The following is a 21150-nucleotide window of genomic DNA, read 5'->3' on the forward strand; positions in this document are numbered from 1 at the left end:
ACAGATTTGGAAGAAAACAACAAACGATCAGATTTAATAACATTCCAACGGAAACAACATTAACGCCAATTAGAAATGCAATTTAAACAAACGGTAGAATAATTCATTATATCTGGGCTTGTGATATTTACAGTCGCACTCGAGTTATCGATTTCTGCTGAATGTGTATCGAACAGCCGAGTCATGTATCCAGTCCACAGAATAATCAAACTCTCTGTTCCTCACACGGTGCCTCACATACACGCTACGTTTCCTATTCGGTGTTTGTATGTACCTGAAGGAAAGATATACAAAATATGTCGATTCGAATATTTATATATAGAAATTAAATAAATATATCTACCGGAAGATGATCGCAGAGAGCGCGTGGTGTGTCTGCTGGTGCCACATGTGCGCCAATCTGCCTCCATAAAGGGTGGTCTCGGCCAATGAAAGCAGGTTCACGAGAACTCGAGAAAAAGCGAAGCCCGAGTCGTCGTAGTCGAAAGCAGGACGACGACTCGTCAGTCTGGGTAAACAAAAATGGGGATTAGAGCTCGGAAAACGAAGCATTGGATAGGTTCTTGGGAGCAGAATGTTACATAGTTTAGAATTTCTTTATTTTTGCGATATTTATACATTAAAATGTGTATCAGTAAAGGAAACATCAATTCAATATCTTTTATTAGTAAGAATACACGAGTTGACATCTATCCAATCTAAATAAATGTATTCTTCCGGAAAATCGTGCTGCTACTGTACGAATCGTGTGTATTTAAAACTCGTACAAGGATTGCTATGAAACGAATGCAGGAAAAGTCTTTCTTGTCGGATGTAGCACATGCCCTGTTCTTCAACAGCTTCCTCCTTCCCCGCGCATCCCTCTACCGCTCTCGACTGACACATAAATATTTGCTTTTATCCTTTCATGTCATTCAAGTAGTATTAGGAGCTGAATGGGAGCGGTATCAGCGAGGGAGGGATGCTGTTGCATTCAGTGATGATGGAAAGCTCGGCTGACTGTTGTGGTTGTTGGGTGTGCTGTTGAGAAAATTATGTTGCCATAGAATGTGGCTTCTCCGTAAATAGTACTTGCTTTCTGTGGCGACGCAGCTTTGACGAAGATATTCTACATATTGTTACAAATCATTTACGAGTTTTCACTTTGAACATGTTTTTTTTTATGAACCCACGGCTACGTGTACCAGAATGAAAAGTGTTGAGCTATAGCTAGATTATTTTGAGCTATGAACAATGTTGAGAGAACTATGTTGTACTGAAGTATGAAAAATTAATAGAAAAGTTAAAGGTAATTGTAATCAATTGGTAATTAAAAATCCATAAATTCATGCAATTAAGGGACTGCCAATTTAATCAAATGAACCTCAATCGATGATTACAATGACAAAATCTGCGATGAAAACGTTTATAGCCTAGGGCTTATCTGATAAGTAATGTGAAGTATTTGTAAATAATATGTATGCACCTTTGTAGTATACTTGCTTGGAAAAATAATGTCAAATTCAAACCATGGTGAACTAGAAAACTTATCACATGGCTTGAAGGACATCGTTGCATAACACACATTTCGATCCAAGTGCATGCCGCAGAAAAAAATCACGACTTTTCAAGTTTAATCACGGCAAGTAGCTCATCTCCGTTACCTGAATGCAGCGGCACATTTTCATCATCTTAGAGCTTTTTTGCTGCTGTGATACCGATTTTATCCGGCAAAGCAGCATAAAAATAGAACCTTACCAGGAAAAATGAGTAAAAAAGCGGCCAAGAAAAGGTTGAAAGGCTGGATTTGGTATACTGCCTCTATAGATATAGAGAGACCCGCAAGCATGCATTCCACGGTTTCTTCTCACTTGTGTGGAAAGAAGTTCGTTTTCATTTCCTCCTTTTTCTCTGAATCGAGCAGGAGGGCTTGGGTGTGTGGGACGGATGCCGAGGCCGGGTTGGGATTCTATGGGAATGGAGAGGTAACTCGAAGGAAGGCAACATATAGTTCTATAGCCCAGACAGTTGCTGTGGCGCCTCGCTCGGTTCTATAATGACAAAACAATAACACTATGCAAGAGAGGGCAAACGTGTCTGCCTTGGCTTCTCTTCTTCACACTTTCTCGTGTTTGCTGGTGGATAATTTGCTGCTGCTGCTGTTGCTCTGACCGGAAAACTTGGGCGGGAACACACAGGATGCAGGACCGGGGCTCGTGAATAGAATAAGTGTGGCCGGCCTCCTGGAATGGGCAGTTAAATGACACGAATAAATATTGTGTTGAATATTTAGCTGTTTATTACCGACATCAAGTACTGCAGAATTTGCAGTTCAGTTTTCTTTGCTACCCGTTATTTAGTCGATTAGGAACGTTTCAGGGTAGAAATCAAATTATGCCGATATTTGTACACCCCATTATCCTAAACATGGACCAAGACAGAGTATTAGGTTTCGTTAAGCGAAAGATACCGTTACAGGATCCTAAACGTTAAAAGCATTGTCCCAAAACCTCTCCAGGAGAGGTAAACGATGATGATGTCGTTGCTTGACCAAAGTGTTTTCAGTTGACTGACGACATGCTACGCCGAAGCCGCCGCCAGCAGCATGCTAAACGGCAAGTCACCGGGTCGCGCCCAACCGTGTTTTAGAGACTGTGGCCACGAAGAGAACAGGTATAACAAAAACACACACCGCACCGGGGTTCAGAGTCCCAAAAAAGTATTGGGTGTCGAACTACTGACTGATGGCAATAAACTTTAAGGAAAAACTTTTGCCTTAAAAATTAAGGAGTGGTGCGCCAAGACGACGACGGCGTCGTCGAGCGAAAAATGACACATCGCTCAAAGTGGAATCACAAAAGTGGGAATCATATTGAATGTCTCGCTTTGGCCTTGCCGGTATTTAGTGTTTTGTTGTCGTAGGTAGAACTGCAAATAATGGATTCATTGTTCTGGGGGAGGCAATAAATGTTATCCTTTATTGGCTAACAGCTTTGCAGCAGGTTTAAACACCTGTTTTCGAAATGCAAACAACACAATAAAGATGTTAACTGGGACAGTTTTAAAAACTTTTTGATGAATCCAATGTGTTATTCTAAATCTGCTCGCTTCACAGCATTACCTTGGCGTTCTCTATCCAGGTTTTTAAGCGAAGATGGCGTTCGAATGGTGAACGTCCGAAATGTCAAAACCACGCAGTAGCACCAACATTAGAAAAAAAATGTGGCGGTCATGCCATTACACACTTTTTTCTTAATGTTGGTAACACTGCGTGATTTTGACATCTCGGGCGTTCACCATTCGAACGCCATATTCGCTTAAAAATCTGGATTGCGAGATTCCTACTCGAAACTTGGTGTCCGATGGTTTGAAACGGTGAGACACCTAAGCTTCCTTCAACCCGGGATTCGAACTGACGATCTTTGGATTGTGAGTCCAACTGCCGATCAGCGACTCTACCGAGACAGGGCGCAGGGAGATGACTCCTACAACTGGACTGAACTAGCTACCTAACCTCAAGGTTAGACGCCCGACGGAATGCGTGATCTCGTATCGAAAAATGCCACCAGGGCCGACTGGGACCGAACCCAGGCCAATTTGGGTGAGAGGCAACCACGCTAACCACTACACCACCGACCCCGAAGTTTCAATATAAGTCTACTTACTAAAACCGAATGTTTTCCATTGAAAGTTTTTGGCACGGAATCGACGTTATCACCTATATTCTAACAGGCGACGTCTAAATTTTCGGTCTAGTGAGATGTCCGATTTGTCCACAAAGGCTAACTGAAAGTACTTAGTTCTCAAATTTTACCACACTTTATACAAATTAAATTGATTATTGTTGGTTTAAAAAAAAGTTTGATTGGTTTCGAAATGCGAATTCAGTTTTCTTTAACTATCATTTCCCAAACTGCAACCCGTTTCCCACCGAAATGTCACCGGAATTTTTCATTGTATCCTGGAACCACGCTTGCGCAGGTCGTTTAACGCATTGAGTCAATTCGGATGGCATCATAAGCTACGCACATACAGCAGTTTGATTAATCGCTCTCTTGAGATAATTGCCAACCTGCCCCCGACGACGATCGATGCCCCCACCCTCCTAAAAGAGGGAGATGCTTTGGAACCGACGGTGGCGGCGTCTTGCAAGTTGTAATATGTGTTTCGCATTATTTTCGGGAGGGGAGAGACGGCTTTTCGGCACTTTTTTCCTCCTTCGCCCACCGAGTCGGGCCCGCCGGCTTCATTGTCTAGCCGTGTTGTTTGTTTGCTACCACACCAGTACTCTCCGAGAGAGTCGAGTGCTTCAACACCTCCAAGCGGTGGTCAGTTTTGGTTTTAGGGTACTTTCGATGATTACCCTCCGTAAGGCACACTTGAATTGTTTGCGGCTGAATTGCGACGGCGGAGTTTTTTTTCTGCAATGCATTATGTATAATGTACTTGATGTACTTTTGGGTGTTTTGTGATCCTTGAATTGAAAGTTTCATCCATGGAACAAAATGAGCAAGGGTTCTGTTTAAAAGGCGCAAGATTTCTTTTCGAAACTAGATGTCCGAAGGCCTGAATCGGCGAGGCAATCCAAACCTCTTTTACACCTAAGCTCCTATCCACCCCGGGGATTCAAACTGACGACCTTTTGGATTGTGAGTCCAACTGCCGACCAGTGACTCTACCTTTTCCAAGGAAAAGATTTATTCACCTTGACTGACCTATTGATCAAACACCTCCAGGTTAGGCCGGGACCAATATTTACTTCCCCAAAGTATTGTTTGAAGCTAGATTTAGATTGGGGCATCATTACATTTGTTACAAGCATACATTTTTTGGGTTACTTCAAAGAAAGCTTAAGAACTGGGAATATTGGTTTTGGAATCTTTGCATATTCTTGAGAAATTTGGTAAATATGTACTAGTTTCTATAAATTGGCAGAAATTTTTCTGAACAAATTTGCTATTAAATCGATAAAAAATGCCAAAAAAAATACACTAACCCCTCCACGAACATTTTCAATCCACCCGCAACCTGTCCAGTTGTTTTGCAATAATTAGTTTCCAAAATATCTAAGTATTGACGAAAATTATTTTTTAGCAAAAACAAATTTGCGGTGCTGTCTATCGGTATTTCATAAAAAACATCAAAACATCTTTCAAACGAGACAAAACATCCTAAATAGGATTATCAATCCAGAAAAAGTCATTTTAGATTGTTTTCAGTTGTTTAGACTATTTTCATGGATTTTTCAAGTTTTTGGAATTTTTTTTGCCCCTCGATTTTTCGGACCGATTTTGAAGGGAGGGGCGACATAAACTTTATTTTTTTGCAACAACCTAAATAGCATTGCAGGAAAATTGGATTTATTTTGCAAACTTTCTGTATGTTAGGAGTAAGTTGAATTCTTACATTGTATAAAAAAAAGATAAAGACAATAGTACATCCAATCGGTGTTAAACACATTTCACGGTATCTCGTCCAGAGTAATTACATCAAAATCCGCATTTTCCGACCGATTGTGTGCGCCCTAATGCACAGCTCTTAATAACATAATTCAATAGAGCCCACATAGAGAGAAGACACGACGGGCGGACGGACGGGTGAAAAAAAAGGTTCCCGTGAGTGGCCACAGCATCAACAGCAGCGCGACGCAATGGACACAAAAAAGGCAAATCTGTCTCACCTTTGCTTCGGACATCACAGCGCTTTTACCTGCCTGTTGTTTGATCGTATTAAAACCGAAACCGAAGACGACACGGTGGCGGTGTTGTTCACATAGGTCCGACATGGAAAAGAGCATATAAAAACCTATACAACGGCATTCATTTCATCTTTTCATTATTGTATTCAATGATCTGCATCATCATTTACCTTAACCTCGTCGTTTTGGAACTTCTTAATATATTTCTCAATTTTTATGTGTTTCTTCTTGGCTTTCCTTTCGGTTCATTTTTGCTCTCCACTTTTTTTCTCTTCCTCCTTCTCGGGATGGTCTGTGTTATATTACTCATCGCCTTGTTCTTGTGTTTTTTTAAACTTGCTCTCTCTCTCTCTGTGTATTCAATGAATTCGGTGAGGGCATCAGGATAGGCTGCCGGCCGTTTCGAAGAATGCCCCTCAGGTGAGGCGCATACACACATACACCTCTCCCGTGGAGATACTGTGAATATCCAAAAAAATAAAAGTAATATAGGAGGCCACCTACTTGATAAAGAATTAATCTTTATTTCCTATCTCACACTGCTTGTTTGAAGAAGAACTGCCGTGTTTGCGTGACGCCATCTCTTTCACCCGTTCTGGAAGACACGATGTGGGGATCAGACTCGGACTTTGCTGTATTTGTACTTTAAGGTATGCATTGCTGCTGCTGCCGTTGGTCGATGTCTGTCGGTGTTTCATGTGAACGAGAAACATACCAAACCATATCGTCGTAGAGAAATGGGTCCACCGTGGATGCACCAGCACCAGCAGCAACAATGTTAGCCCAGAGAGTCGTAAAGTCATTCAACGCAGCATACCTTTGCACAATGTGGATGATCTGTAGGATCTCTCCAGAACGTCAAGAAGGGTGTAGGGACGAATGGAAGTGGGAATAGAATTATGAAATGTAACCACTCTGTGCGTTCTTTCTTTCTTTCATTCCATATCTCTTCCAGTTGACAGGTGAACTTGTAATACATAGTCATACAATAGGAGGCACTTTCTTAATAAAGCCATTTAACACGATTCTTGTAATTATGAAAAGCTGAATTCCACTAGGTCTTTCGCTTTCTCTCTCTCTAGATCCATCAATCAAGTGTTTTCGGTAGTTTTACATAGTGTCATTTTGACGAAGAATTAGGGATATGAAGGAATACCTGGTTTTTTTAAATGGAAATATTTTTGAAATTGTCAAATGAGTCACAATAAAAAAAAAATATTGAAAATGCATAAGTTTTGCTAAAAAAAAATTAACTGTTACAGGAAAAATTAGACCCAACATCATGCCTATCCCTTCAATTTTGATGAAAATATTGTCCCGATCCATACTGCAAGGGAGCTATTTCTAATCTTATCTAATCTAATTGAACACAAGCGCAGCCAGTCCGAAGAAAGCATCCTGGAAGAACTTGCGGTTAGATTACGCCGTGGATTACGCCCCAAGTAATTTCTTGTCAGTATTAATAATTGCAGTACATCCGAGTTACCTTGAAAATGTATAGCAAAAATTAAAGCGGCCCGGCCTACTGCGTTGCATTAACCGCAGAGACAGATTCTTTGAACGGATCACATTTCACAGATTCATCAGGGGTGGAAGGATGCGTGGACATACCGTACCAAACTCTCCGAATCAGTTAGGTGTGGTGTGTTAGTGTAAATTGGCAAATGGGAAAATTGGGGTTGGGGAAATCGTGATTGGGGAATGAAAAAGTGGGAAAGGGGTAGGAGGGCTGTTTAATTTATAATATTATAATTTAGGAGAATATAATCAAATATCAAATAATTATGGAAAGCTCTCACCAAGAAACAGTAAATCTTCAAAAACACAGCCAGGTGGTGGTGGTGTCCCGATAGTCTGACCCCAGGATCTTGACAGGACACAGGCCGGTCGGATGAAGTGGAAGTGTTCCTTTAGCACCGAATATCTCCACTCCCAACAAATATTTCCGGATGTTTCGCTGGTACAAATTGCACATCCAGGATAATTGAATCGACACTACCACAGTCTCTTGAAACGCTCTGGTAACGGCCTCCTCCAGCTTGGTTAAGCCATACTGCAAGGGAGCTATTTGTAGAATTACAAATTTGCATCATCATCTTCTGTAGATTTAACAATGTATTGCTGTTTGAACATTCATGCAAAACTCAACAAACGCTATTTCAACGAATCATCTTTGCGGATAACTTTACACAGAAGGCCTGGCCAATGAGGTTTTTGATCTGTGACTTTTGAATACTAATACTCCTACATTACTACACGTACACCATATCGTTCGCTATAATTATGATTCAATTAGTCCGGTGCTGCGACCTGATAGCATAACCTACCCGAGTCGTGGCACTTTGCACGTGCTCGCGGGCGCGTATAGCGCATATCTTTATCCGTTCCCATCGGCGGCACCGACGAAGGAATGCGGGAACATAATACGGCGCGAATATTATCTCAGGCACTTAGCGTTCCGTGTCACCGCGCCTGATGCCTCTCTGTTCCCATCATGTGGTGCGCCTGCATTTCGTGGGCTTTCAGACCAGCTGGGAACGTTGTTGTTTCCGCTTCATGATGTTTCTCTCTCTCCACACATCAACATATACGCAAGTCCCTGGCATGTATTCAAACGCAGGGCAGGTTCCGCCCTCCTCTTCCTGTCGGATGAGCTCTCTTTTTTCGCTGTCGAAGCGCAGTACGTTTTTTTTGTGTTGTACTCGTCGACGACCACCAAAAGGTGTAAGGGAGGGCAGCTCAAAAGGGTATCTACTCCCCAGGCTATGTGGCGCGCCAAAGATAACCCACCGAAAAAAAAAATCGTCCAGCAAACGGTCCTACCGGTGCCGTTTGTACCATATTAACCCTGCGCAAATGGAAACGAAAACACGGACCCCTTAAGAAAATGTAATCGCTTCCACCACAGCCATCGAGGAACAACCGACGACAACCTCGGGGTTACGGTGAGAATGCTTAATGCTTCAACTTTACATTCACATTTCATCTTGATTATAATTTATATTTCTTTTTTTACTTTTCTTTGTGCATTTCCATGTCCTTAGCATGTTTTCATTCGGTTGATTTTTTTTTTTCATTCCGCTAGTAATTCAGGGATATGAAAACTTTTTAACATTGCATCTTTGATAAAAATACCCAATGAATGTCTTTAAAAAAAGATTGTTTCAAAAATGTAATTTTTTGAGGCACTTTGGCCACTAAAGCATTGGCGTGTAGTCCAGATCCTTGCGCATCTTTTGGTATTTACAACATTGAAGTTTGGAGCACCCTGGAGCTCGGCACAGACCTTCAAAGTTTGGCATTTTTTCGAAAAATTGTCCCCGGCAAAAAAGATATGCGTCGCATGTCGCGACACAGAAAGAATTTAGGCGAACAGCATTCAACTACATTTTCGTTCGTAGAATTACAGCTCACATAAAAAATACGTGAAATCGAGTGATAAGCAAGTTGCTTATACAGTTTAGACTCGATTATCCGAAATTTCGATTTGTATGGGAATTCGGATAATCGAATCACGAACAAAATTTGCCATTTTGGCCGCCATCTTGGATTTAACAATTCTTAAAAACTAAAGCTCGATAATAATTTTAAAAAAAGTTGATTATCCGATTATCCGAAGTTAATTTTTTCCGAGGCCATTATCTGAGTCCGGACTGTAGTGAAAATCAGCAAATTGGATGGAGTTTGGAGCGAGTTCTCACATATGAGTTTTTATTCTTTTTGATATTAAAAATAATGAATCACCAGTGCTACCATCATCCGTTAGGCTTATCTTGTTACTCCGAATTCTAAACCATTGGCGACTTTATGATAACCACAACTCCACAAAATTTCACAAAAAACTGCAAGTTTCAAAATAACCTGGAAAACATTACTTTTTTTTTACTTTTTTGTTTTCGTTAAAAAATGTAATGGTGACATTTGAAATGGGTTCAGAAAATCAATTATTAATAGATAAAAGATAAGATTGTATCACAAATTTTATGTTGGAACATAAAAAAATCTTTCTGAAATTATAACTACCTAACACTGCTGATTTTGTTTCGCGTATCTGATGCGATTAAACGATTGTCCGTTCCCGCAAACAGGCCCATCAGAGGCTCAGTGTTTGTTATTTAGTGAAGAGTGGCGATTATCCAAACGAAAGAAATTAATCTGCATTTGTAGTCGTAAATTAATAACTCGAAATGTGCTTACTTCAGCGCGTTTTTCCATTCTTTTTATCCGAGCAGAGTTCAGTATTTTTGCCTTCTACGTGTGTTACCATCAGCAGTGCAAGGGAGCACTGTGTGTGAGGGAATTTCGTTTTCGACCTCACCATCATGATCGGACCTGATATGCTTTGGCCCCGGCCACGGCCACAGGCGGCCACTCTTCGGCGGGTTCTCCACACTGCAAGAGGGAGGGTTTCTTTCTCCCTCTCTCTCTCTCTCTCTTTCTTTCTACGGCTCGTTTTTTTTTTGTTTATGAAATGTGAGAACGAAACACTAAACAAGCTGTGAGGTACATTCCAGAGTTTACCTTTTCTTTTTGGCCGTGTCTTGCGCTTCCTCTTTTCGATTGCCGGAGTTTACCTTTGGCTGGCTGACTTGTAGGTTGGTTGGTCGGTTGCAGCGCGCAACAGATTTCGGACTTTCGACTCGACTCCGTTCCATTTTCCTCCCCTTTCCCCCCGAAAGCCACCTCGAGGTTGAGGTATTCCTGTGTGCCGAAACGGCACACATAGCCTGGCCGGAACAACCGAGTGTAACTATATTGATGACTCGGGTTGAATTTTGGAATGGAATTTCGCCCACTGTCGATATAGGATACTTTTTTTTTCTAAGGTGCGACAGAAATTGTGCAGCACTAGTGACATCACTGTGCTATAAAAGAAATCGAGGTCGTGCCAATCCCACAATGACCGGTCAATTGATCGCGAATACAAAAGCTGTTGATTAGGTTGGGCATTTGCAAGGATTGCATGAAAGGTTTGGCATACTTTTATAAACAGAACATATATGGAAATTTCGATTCATTCATATGTTGTTCGTTTACAGTCTGTTCAAACTACACCAAACGGAAACGGAATCGACCTTATAATGTGGCCCTCTAAAACGCTTGCGGTTTCGTCGACGGATCCACAGGGATGTATCGTTCTTTTTGCGACAAGGCTCCGCCTCCCGGGTCTCCTAAGTGTGAAGGTATGGCACGGGGAGGCGACCTCTGGATTGTGAGTCCAGAGCGCGGTCCGATTGATACCGAGGGCAGACAGTTTTGACGCAAACTACAAAACCAATGACGCTAAATTAATCATCCTGCTGATTGTCAAAAAAAGTAACTTTAGGGATCCCTTGTTACAAGAGCATGAGCATGAGCATGAGAGACCACCCATGGTTGTCCTTCTCCTTTGCTGAACAGGACCGTAATATCCTTTCAGCTCTACTGATCATAGGCTTCGACAATCAAGTGGTGTTTCCCTTATCAACAGCATGTATGAATGCGCCGAAAAGATAAAACACCATGATTGCTAAAACTAGATCAGTTGCGAATAGGTAACAGTCATTGGCCACCAACGGCGCCCGCCATGTCAGTTTGTAGATCTCGATTTTAAGGGACGGGAATGTTAGTTAGCGCAGGTTGCTACTAGGGCAGCTGATTTACTCTGTGCTTACACCCCACAAGCGCCAGGAACCTGAAAATTTGTTAGTAGGATAGGGTGTTTGGTCAGGATTCATCATAGAAGATGATGATGCGACCTAAAATCATAGTGTTTGTTGAAAGGTATTATGTTTTATTCTCAAGGCAAGCAATCGGATGCTGCGAATGAGACATTTCCCGTTTATCGGGTGTTAAATTTTAAAGTGGGGTACTGATTAACGAAGCGAACGACGAGTTATGATGTTTATCTAGCTGAAATGGTATGATAAGGTTTTGTTGTTATTGCACACCGACGACGAACGCGAAAAAACCCTGCGACCCGACGGAAAGGCATCGCAAATCAGACTGGCTCAATTGTCATCGATGACAACCAGAGCCAGCCGCACCTTTACACACATAAACGCACGTGAAAAAAAAAACGAAAAACACACCGACGACGAACGCGAAAAAAACACGACCCGACGGAAAGGCATCGCAAATCAAACTGCGGAAATGAAGAGAAAGAAAATAACATAAAAAATAAAACCTAGTCACATAAAACCAATCACCCCATGCACACAAAGAGCGACACAAAAGAGACGAAAATTAGCACAAAAAAACAGGACTGCGCGTCCCCAGAAGCACTGCACTTTTCGTAACTTTAGGGATCCCTTTTTACAGTCTTTGAACTTAGCCTTAAGTTTAATTGATTGGTTTAGTTTTTCGATCATGGATTCCTTTAGCATAGTTGAAGATGAATTACTGCAGTTTGAACAATTTATCCTTTTTTTTAAACAGAAATTACTAGCTTTTGTAAACATGCTCAATTTTGGTCTAAATAACAATATTTTAAGTTTTCAAATATGTTTTATACTAAACTTGTTATATTTTGAACACAAACAGAAGCAGTGACCAAGGAGGTTAAAGCAGTCAAAAATCAATGAATCAGCAACAACAAAGTACAGGTTTTATGTGAAATTGCTCTAACTTACAGAAAATCAAATGTTCGGATGAATAAGCCACATGTTGCTTTAGAATTCTTCAAAATGTTGAAGGGGAATCAAGTTACCCCTAATATTTTGAAATTGCCTGTTTAAAATATTTTTTTATAAATCGCTTGGCATGCTCCAGAGAACTCATCTGATCAAATACCCTTTTTGGCTAAACATAGTTGAATGGTTAAGCTTTCAACTCATGCAAAAAGTTCATGGTTTTGTGATTAACTGAGAGAGCTTTTTGCGATACAAAAAAAGAGGATCATGTCTCGCAACTATCCCCTAATAAAGTAAGTAAATCTTTCCCTGTTCCTGAGGGGAACACCCGTGAAGAGTATCGGGCCGGCATTTACAAAGCAGATTCAGTGACAGTTTATTAATCAACCTAATGTTAACATGTTAAGGTTAATGTTAACATTCCTTTGGTTGTCTTCCTAACGTGTCTTGATAAGGTACAGTTTGTGACGATACAACACTACAATCCCTTTACACAGCAATTGAATCCAGAAGGGAAAAGATCACCAGTTGTGTTGGTCCGAGCCGGGATTTGAACCTCGTTCTACAGCTTACGAGGCGGAAGCGTTACCACTGGGCTACGTGGCTCAGTCCTCTAATGCTACAACTTTAATGACTCATGATCGTGAATTCGACTTCCAAAATGTTTAAAACTTTCTTTTTCTGTGTACAATAAGTTGAAAGCTTGGAACAATCGATCTCCATTCAAAGGGCAGTTTAAACATTTACATTCTTTTTGCATATTCAATGAAGCTGTTCTCGGCTGGAATGTCCGTTCGTCAACTGTAAATAAAACATCAATCAAATTAAGTAATTATACTCCCTGTCAGTTTGTGTTCCGTTTACAACCTTGAAAAGCAATGATAATTGAATCTCGGTTTGAAACTGGTTCGATTATTATCTCATCACTCTCCCGCGAGACTCTCCCCGGCGTGGATCTCTAACGCGCCGTATAGCAACCAGACCCCCGGCAGGACGTTTCGTTGTTGTTGGCCGGGGCGCGGTCCGGGTTTTGAAAAGAGGCCGTCCGGCAGCCGCAGCAGCAGCTGTAGAAGAAACCGCGCGCGGCACGGGAAAGAGAACGGTTGAAAATAAAGTGAATCGAGAAGCTAATCATTGATACGTTCCGCAATTTTCAACGCGTAGAACATTTGAAATTAATTCTAATGCAAACAGCCAGATCGTTTCTCGGGGTTGTGTGTTGTAGCCGGTGTTTAATTTGAATGAGTCATTTTCTCGGCGGAATCAGCGAAACAATTTTCATTTCTCGGCAGTTCCGAAGACAGTTGAAGTTTACATGTTGTTTTGCTGGATGAGAAACTGGTGCGCATCCTCATCAGACCTGGAGCTGGTGCGGCAGTGTGATGCCTCAATTGGCGGTTACTCGAATGTTTGAATTCTTCCTACTTGACGGGTGTAATTTTACCTGAATTTAGAGTAAATTTCTCACTTTATGCTGCAACAAGTCCGGCTCCTACATGATATTTTGAATAATTAAGCAGCATGTGTCAATCGCTTTAACCATACGGTCATCGTTGCACATGCAGTTCATTTTGGTCGGCTTCGCGAGAAACGTACATGTGGTAAAAGTTTATAACTGCTCCCAAATCGGCACAGGACTGGTGCACCACAATGTTTACAATCTGGCACTTGATTTCCCAAGAATTAAACCCATGCGGACATTTCCCAAAGCATCCCTTTCTCTCATTATACGCATTTTTCAGTCTTGCAATCTTCTTACCATCCTGAGAAGTCTTTTTTCACAAAGCTTTCAACTTGATTTTCTTGGTCCTCGTCGTTCTCAGGCCCAACAACAGTGCATTCCAACCTTTTTCGCTTCTCTTCCACCCATCGACTCTCTCTCACTGCTGGCCAGGCCAGTCCAAGTCCAGACTTGCTCGTCGTCGAGAACGGCCCACAGTGCCGGGTGCCGGGGCAACGCGTGCAGGAGGAGATGTACATTCCATTCCGGTCACTCGAACTCCGCACATCGCCTCCATGAGAAAACGAAGGATAACGTGTGTAATAAAGCGATGCCTTTCGACATACCTTTGTGAAATCTGGTCCAGTGGTGTCTGCTGATGGCAACTGAGCCAAAAAAGAGGACCGTATTTTAGGAGGTTTCATTTCTTTCAAGAGAAAAAAAATGCATTCTCTGTCAAACTGAGTGTTTAATTTTTGTTCTCCAAATGTGCACCCTCCCAAAGTCGGCTAATCCCGGTATATTGATACGAAAATCGGATTAAGTGCGCTTTGGATCGGATTTGCAGAGCAAATCTGATGAATAGAGCAGCCCATGCTGCTAACGGGTGTGGCCGATCAGATAATCACCGTTCATGAGGGTATTATGTTTCCATCTCGTCGTTACAAAGTTCATCCGTATCGAACGAAACCAAACGACAAAATTGCTGCTGCTGCTGCTGTGAGGTGTCTGGTCCACTTCCGGGGTCCTCGAACAAACACCAAGTGCAGATGCATGCGAAGTAAAATAGCTGTCTGCTGGCATACTTGTAGCAATTATGCGGGAGGAGAAAGGTTACGGAAAGGAACCGTCTGTTTCCGGTGGCACCTTGGCGTACATCCGGACGGTGTTGTGTCATCACCTCTCGAGCAGCAATTGGGATTTGGAACATTTTATTCATGAAGCGTAAATCGCCTTTATTACTTGTTTTTTTCCTATTTTACTGAGGAATAGCTAATAAATCATTCAAATAAACAACATTGCAATTTAACCCAGCTTTACGTATGTATATTAGGGTGGGTACGTTTTTCAAAAAGTTCTCCGATCAAGATTTAGTATGGTTCCCCTTGTAGGGCATGCCCATTGGAGCTCTCATGCCAAATATCAAACTGGCTACGCGCATCAGGGTTTAAGTTTGCATGGGAATTACAATGGAAAATTTGGACTTTTTGTTCAAACGCTCCTACAGGTCTAGGGAAATCACGCTTCTGGTATGGTCAGGCCTAAGGGGAAAGGTCTGGAGAACACTTTTCCCGAAGAATGCATATGTATTCGTTGTACCTAGAGCTAGCGCATCGGCAAAAACTCCCATGTCTCTGGAATTAACGGGTTTCCCTCTAAAGCATCACATTTTTTTAGCATGCTATGAAAGCTTGATGAACACCGCGACGCCATATCTCAGGCGGTGTTCATCAAGCTTTCATAGCATGCAAAGAAAAATTTGAAGCTTTTTGAGGGAAACTCGTTGATTCCGGAGACATCGGAATTTTTGCCGATGCGCCAGCTTTAGGTACAACGAATCTATATACTTTCTTCGGGAAATGTGTTCAACAGACCATTCCCCTTAAGCCTAACCAAACCAGAAGTTGGCGCATGATTTCCCCAGACCTGTAGGAGCGTTTGAAAGAAAAGTCCAAATTTTCCATTGTAATTCCCATGTATACTTTAACCCTGATGCGCTCGAGTTTACAACCAAATGCGCTGATATTTGGCATGAGAACCCCTACGGGCATGTCCTACAAGGGGAACCATACTAAAACTTGATCGGAGAATTTTTTGAAAAACGTTCTCACCCTAATGTATCGACTCACCCATAAACCACGGGGACACTTTTTTGAAATCTTAAACTCCCCCTCCCCCCTCGTGAACGAGTTTGTCATTTTTTGCCTTTAAATTACTGATGATAAATGTAAAACATTAAACTACAGTTGACAGGATTTTAGTTGTGTAATTACATACAATTCACTTTACATGATAGAGCTAGCCTTCTTACACCAAGAGCCGAGAAGATAACTATACTAAAATCAAATGGTAGAATAGACGCGTGAACAATCACGAAATTGTGTATATTAATACATTGAAAATGTTCATCCCATTGAGTGGCTAATATCACCAAATTATCATCTCATATTCAACGAACCGCGTTAGTCGATAGGCGAGGAATCGATATGCCGAAGGTCTTAGGTTTGATTCTTGATATCGACAGTTTATTTTTACAGGAGAACTTTCTGAAAATGAGATGAGAATGAGAAAAGCGTTCTCGGCGATCTCGGGATTTATCATCTGCGTCAACGATCCATACAGTGGTGTCAAGTTATGCAGGTACACTCTGTAAAAACAATATTAAATCCTTTACCCACACGCGTGCTTCAGTAATCCTCACTCTTTGGAGAGTTTACCACACCAAATTAATCCCACCCGCTTTGTCGTCATCTGCATTGGTCCGGTATCCCGAGAAAACCGGCAACCTTTGAAGCAGGTTTCTCGCGCGGTAGTTTATTTGCATTTTTCTGGCATTCCTGGCAAGTGGATGCAAAAGTGGAATGAACAAAAAATAAAAGCACAAAACGAAACAAGACCATTCTCCCAGCTTATGAACATTTGAGATGAGGAACGAAAAAAATATTCGCTCAAACGAATGCTTCGAACTCTCCAATAAAGTGAGTATCGCATTTTGCATAATTTTATAATTTAATAAAGTTTACATCAAAGAAGGCGAATCTGGCAGGGCTCAAGTGTGCTCGCTATCTTAATTAGATTTTATTTGAATTTTTATCTGTTCGTTTGGTTTCTGCTGGTTTGCGTTTGTGTGTGCACACGCCGCTTAGCGTGGACGTTAGATCTGAACATGGGAGAATTTCATCTGAGTAACTGTGAATATGTTAATTCATGTTAAAAAAAGCTTTCTTCAGCTTGTTAATTTGACAAAATTAATCATTTATTTGCGCCTCAACTGTACTCAAAAAAAAGTACAAATTCGAAATCGACTTTTTCTATCAAAATATGTAAGAATCCCAGTTTTGAACCAAATTGGACCACCACTTAGTTTTTGGCACCTCCCCAAAGTTTTGCGATTTTCGATTTTTTTTTCTAAAAAACCTCTTTTTTAAATGGCCATATCTCAGAAACAGAAAATGATAGAGCAAAACTTGGCAGTTATTTTCAAAGGAAATTGGACGCTTAATTGAATAGCGTTTGATCAGAAATCAAACTTTGCTGCATTTTGCGCAATTGAAAACTTTACATGCAATTTTCTCAATATACATGCGATTTAATTTTTAAAATAAACTCCACCATCGTGTTCCCCAGACGATTTTTTTCGAATGTTGGGCGAAATGAAATCTCTTGAGATAACGATTTTTTAAACCTGCAGTTTTTCAGAATATACCTATACCACGCGATGCATTTTGCCTTAAAAAAAACGAACAAGCACATCGTCCCATGTTTTCCTGACACCATGCGTAAGGTACGTGCTATTTACATTTCGACTCAAAATGTATCGCGTGGCAGGTATGTTCTGAAACTACAAGCTTAAAAAATACATATCTTAAACGAGTTTTCTCAAAAATAACCTCAATTCTCTCCTGCTATGCCGGATCGCCGGCATGTGGCGCCAACGGTTCAGTGACCACTTGTATCGTTTTCTCCTCCAGCTGTTAACAAACCTGCTGCTCCCCCCTCTGCCTTATAACTACTTGGTCGAGTGAATCGTGTGTGTCAATTTTTACACCAGCCGCTGCTATCATAACTTATCTTTTGACGGAAATACTTATTCTGTCCTTTTTGAGGTCCTCTTTCCTTTGTTCATCACACAGGTTCGTCAGCCTCAACACGTTCCTGTTATTCTATGTGTTTTTTTTTTCTTTCTTAAACATCCTTTTCCCTTTGCCTTATGCTGTACCCACCACGACAACATCAATCACCGTTGAAGTAAGGAAAAATAAAACACCAGAAAAGTTAATTACACCTCAATTACGGCCGTAACTACATAACTTAACCCATATTTTTATAACCTCCGCTCCACCGGCTGCTTGGAATTATGAATTTAAAGCACAATTTTTCAAGTCCTGGCATGTTTTTTTTTGCCGCGTTCGGTATCAGCCGGCGAACTTTCAGGCGGAGAGAAAACAAAGACGACCAGAAAGGGGCGGAAGATGCACGGTGGCGATTAATTTTTGATTGCATAGCCACTTGATTAGCATTTTGCGAAAATTTAAAACTTAATTTGAAAGTTTTGGCGGTTTTTGGTGGGACAGTAACAACAGCAGCAAAAAAATGCATACCGTGAAAAAACCACTTTGTGGCGTCAGATGAAGCGCCTTCAGTTAGCCAATTTTGTTACCGTTTGGGGAAGTAAATTTGAACATGTGTTAGCTTAATATTTTTTCAGTTTCAATTTGATCTTACAAAAGTTTTGTTTGTCTTACGTTGAGAAAACTTTAAAATTAATGTCCAAAGTCACAGCGTTTTACAGTAAATACAATGTTGCAGTTTTCCTTCATCGGCATGCAGAAGCAGTGTGAATTGGCGATAAAGTAGAGGGGCGGGAAATTTTAACATTTAGGATGTGTTGGAAACATGACATACCTTTTAGAATTCGATCTATTGACTCATTTTTTTTCTAAAAATTTTAAATTTCCCAATGTTTTGGCTTGCTGCTCTTGATTTTTGAAACTTTAATAACATTTTGCGTCTCCTTTGAACAGTACAACCATACAGTGTAATTTGATGGAGACGCATGGCGTCTTATCATTTAGTGTTCTTCAGTTTTTAAAATGCATTGATAATTTCTTACTCCTTTAATAAAAACTAGAAATTCTAGCAAACAATTTAAAAATTAACGTCAACCTTATTAACAATCAGTGCAGCCTTATCATGAAAATGTTTGTTATACTGTTAAAAATATGAATTAAATCATGTAACTTTTAATGTGTAATTTATCAGTTCGAATCTCACATATCTCCCAAATGCAAACACAAACCACAATTTGCCCACCACCATCATCATCATCACGTTCGACATCTGATTGAAGTGGTTGGCGTTCAAACAAAAATTAAAATTAAGTGTGGCTCGACCGCGGCCGCGGAGTTATTACGGGCCGGGCCAGAGGTTCAATAGCCAACCGTTTTGCGGTGTGTGCGAATGCGTTTATAAATGTAGTTTGCTTAAATTTATTTCTTCCCGGGCGTCTTACCTGGGCCCTGTCCTGTTTGGACGAGTTCAAGTCCATTTCCTCCGTTCTCCGTCCACAAACCCCACACCACACGGTCGTACACGTTCAGTCGTGTGTGGACCTGGGTGAATCGGGCCAAACCATGATCTGGCTGCTGGCCCCTGAGAGAAATAACTCCAGGAAAATAATGAATGGATTGTGCGCTGGGCTGCGAGCCGAGAGAGAGGAGAAAAAAACTGAATCGAAATTCCTCACCGCTTTGTTTGTATTAGTATTGAATTTTTATTCCCATGGTTCTTTTTTTTTTGAGATACTGAATCTTATAACCGGTATCTCCTCTGCCATGATGAGGGAGGCAACAAACGGACGACTGTAAAAAATCGGATGAAGAGAAGCAAAAAATGGGCGATTACAAGCAACAACATTAAAGCAGATAGTGGTTTTTATAAATGTTTGAACAGTGGATCAGACAAAGAATGTAGGATAAAAGGCAAAGGTTTTTTTTTGCTTCTTTTTTTTACGTTATTAGCATACGAAATTGGTGGCGCATATTTCTATCAGAAGCACTATGTCATGCACAATTTTGGTATAAAAAGAAAACAATTAGACTCTTGGATGAAAATAGACATCGATAGGGCTAATTTATGAAATAATTTCTGCACTCGTTTTGTGTGAATAACAAATTGCAAAAAGGGTTTGATGTCGTCGGTTTGATCCAGATCCTGAGGACTATAATACACTTGAAGAGTATCTGGCCGCGGATTTTAACTTGCCTTACCTTTAACACCTTTAAAATATTAAGTTACTAGTTACCGTCAGTGGGGGTGACATTGGGTCTGGGGGGTGAGATTGGGTTAAAGTGATTTTTGACGGATTTTACCATTTCTCAGGTTCTTCTCAATGAAAATGAATTCTGTTGAAAGGGTTGTGTAGGGGACATCTTAAGATGACTTCGCTGAAAAAATCTCGTTCCTAGAACAAATCCTGTTATTTTGGCAGCTGTCTAAAGTTGGGGTACGTTTTTGGCCAAAAATGACCTCTCGAAAAATCATTTTTCTCATATTTTTGTTAGAATTGCTCGAAAACTACCCAAATGTTTGAAAATCTCCACTTCAAACATTGTAGCGTGTCAATAAGATTCCCTCGAACAAGAAACACTGTTGGATGATTTGTTACCATATCGTTGTATTTGAGCATCATTTTAGTTTCATTTGACCCAATGTCACCCCCTCTGAGGGGTGAGATTGGGTCAATTTTCAAACAATAGGCATTTAAGGTAGTGTTCATCAAAATCCACCATATTTTGGGAAAATGTTAGTAAACTATCTAAGAACAAATCTACGTTGAAAGATTTTCGATGTTAATTAAATTGTTTTTGTTATTAAGAAAATACGAGAGGTGTATCGTTTTTTGACCCATAGTCACCCCCACTGACGGTACTAAGAATCTTTTGCATTGGACTACATTATTCACTCAAATTGAGTAGTAGCAAATTGTCAAATAACGTTTCCTAGGTAGAGGCCATTTTGAAAAATCCTCACTGAACTTTTCGTTTAGCTGAATATCAAAACTAACCATGTGACTCCATCACAACGTTTTTTTTTTTTCATTTTAGTTGGAATGGAGACGCCCGGCTGTTGAACTTTTCTTTGAAGTTGCCTAAATTTAGGTTGATAACATGTTTAAATTCGATGTTCATAAAGTTCAAGTTCATACATTTTGGGTTCCACAGTCAAACAGTACGGAATCCAGCCAGTTTCACTAACTTGTTTTTGAAACATGCCGTAATTTGCTCGAGATCATTTTCGCCATAACGCCATGAGAAAGGCATCGCGATGTACCAAATTCATAACGGGTTCTGCTTCTGGAATATGGCAAAGCTGCCGAAGATGATGTCTAAGTTTGATTCTAGTTATGCTTTCGAAAGGCA

At 40.8% G+C, this 21150-nt stretch overlaps 1 protein-coding gene across 1 annotated transcript in view; it reads left to right on the forward strand.

Moving 5' to 3' along the window:
* LOC120427939 (glypican-6) overlaps positions 1 to 21150 on the forward strand; it is a 37839-nt gene that overhangs the window by 2057 nt on the left and 14632 nt on the right. The gene's annotated exons all lie outside the window — the stretch shown is intronic.

Source organism: Culex pipiens, chromosome 3 (genome assembly GCF_016801865.2).
Source record: "Culex pipiens pallens isolate TS chromosome 3, TS_CPP_V2, whole genome shotgun sequence".
Lineage (NCBI taxonomy): Eukaryota > Metazoa > Arthropoda > Insecta > Diptera > Culicidae > Culex > Culex pipiens.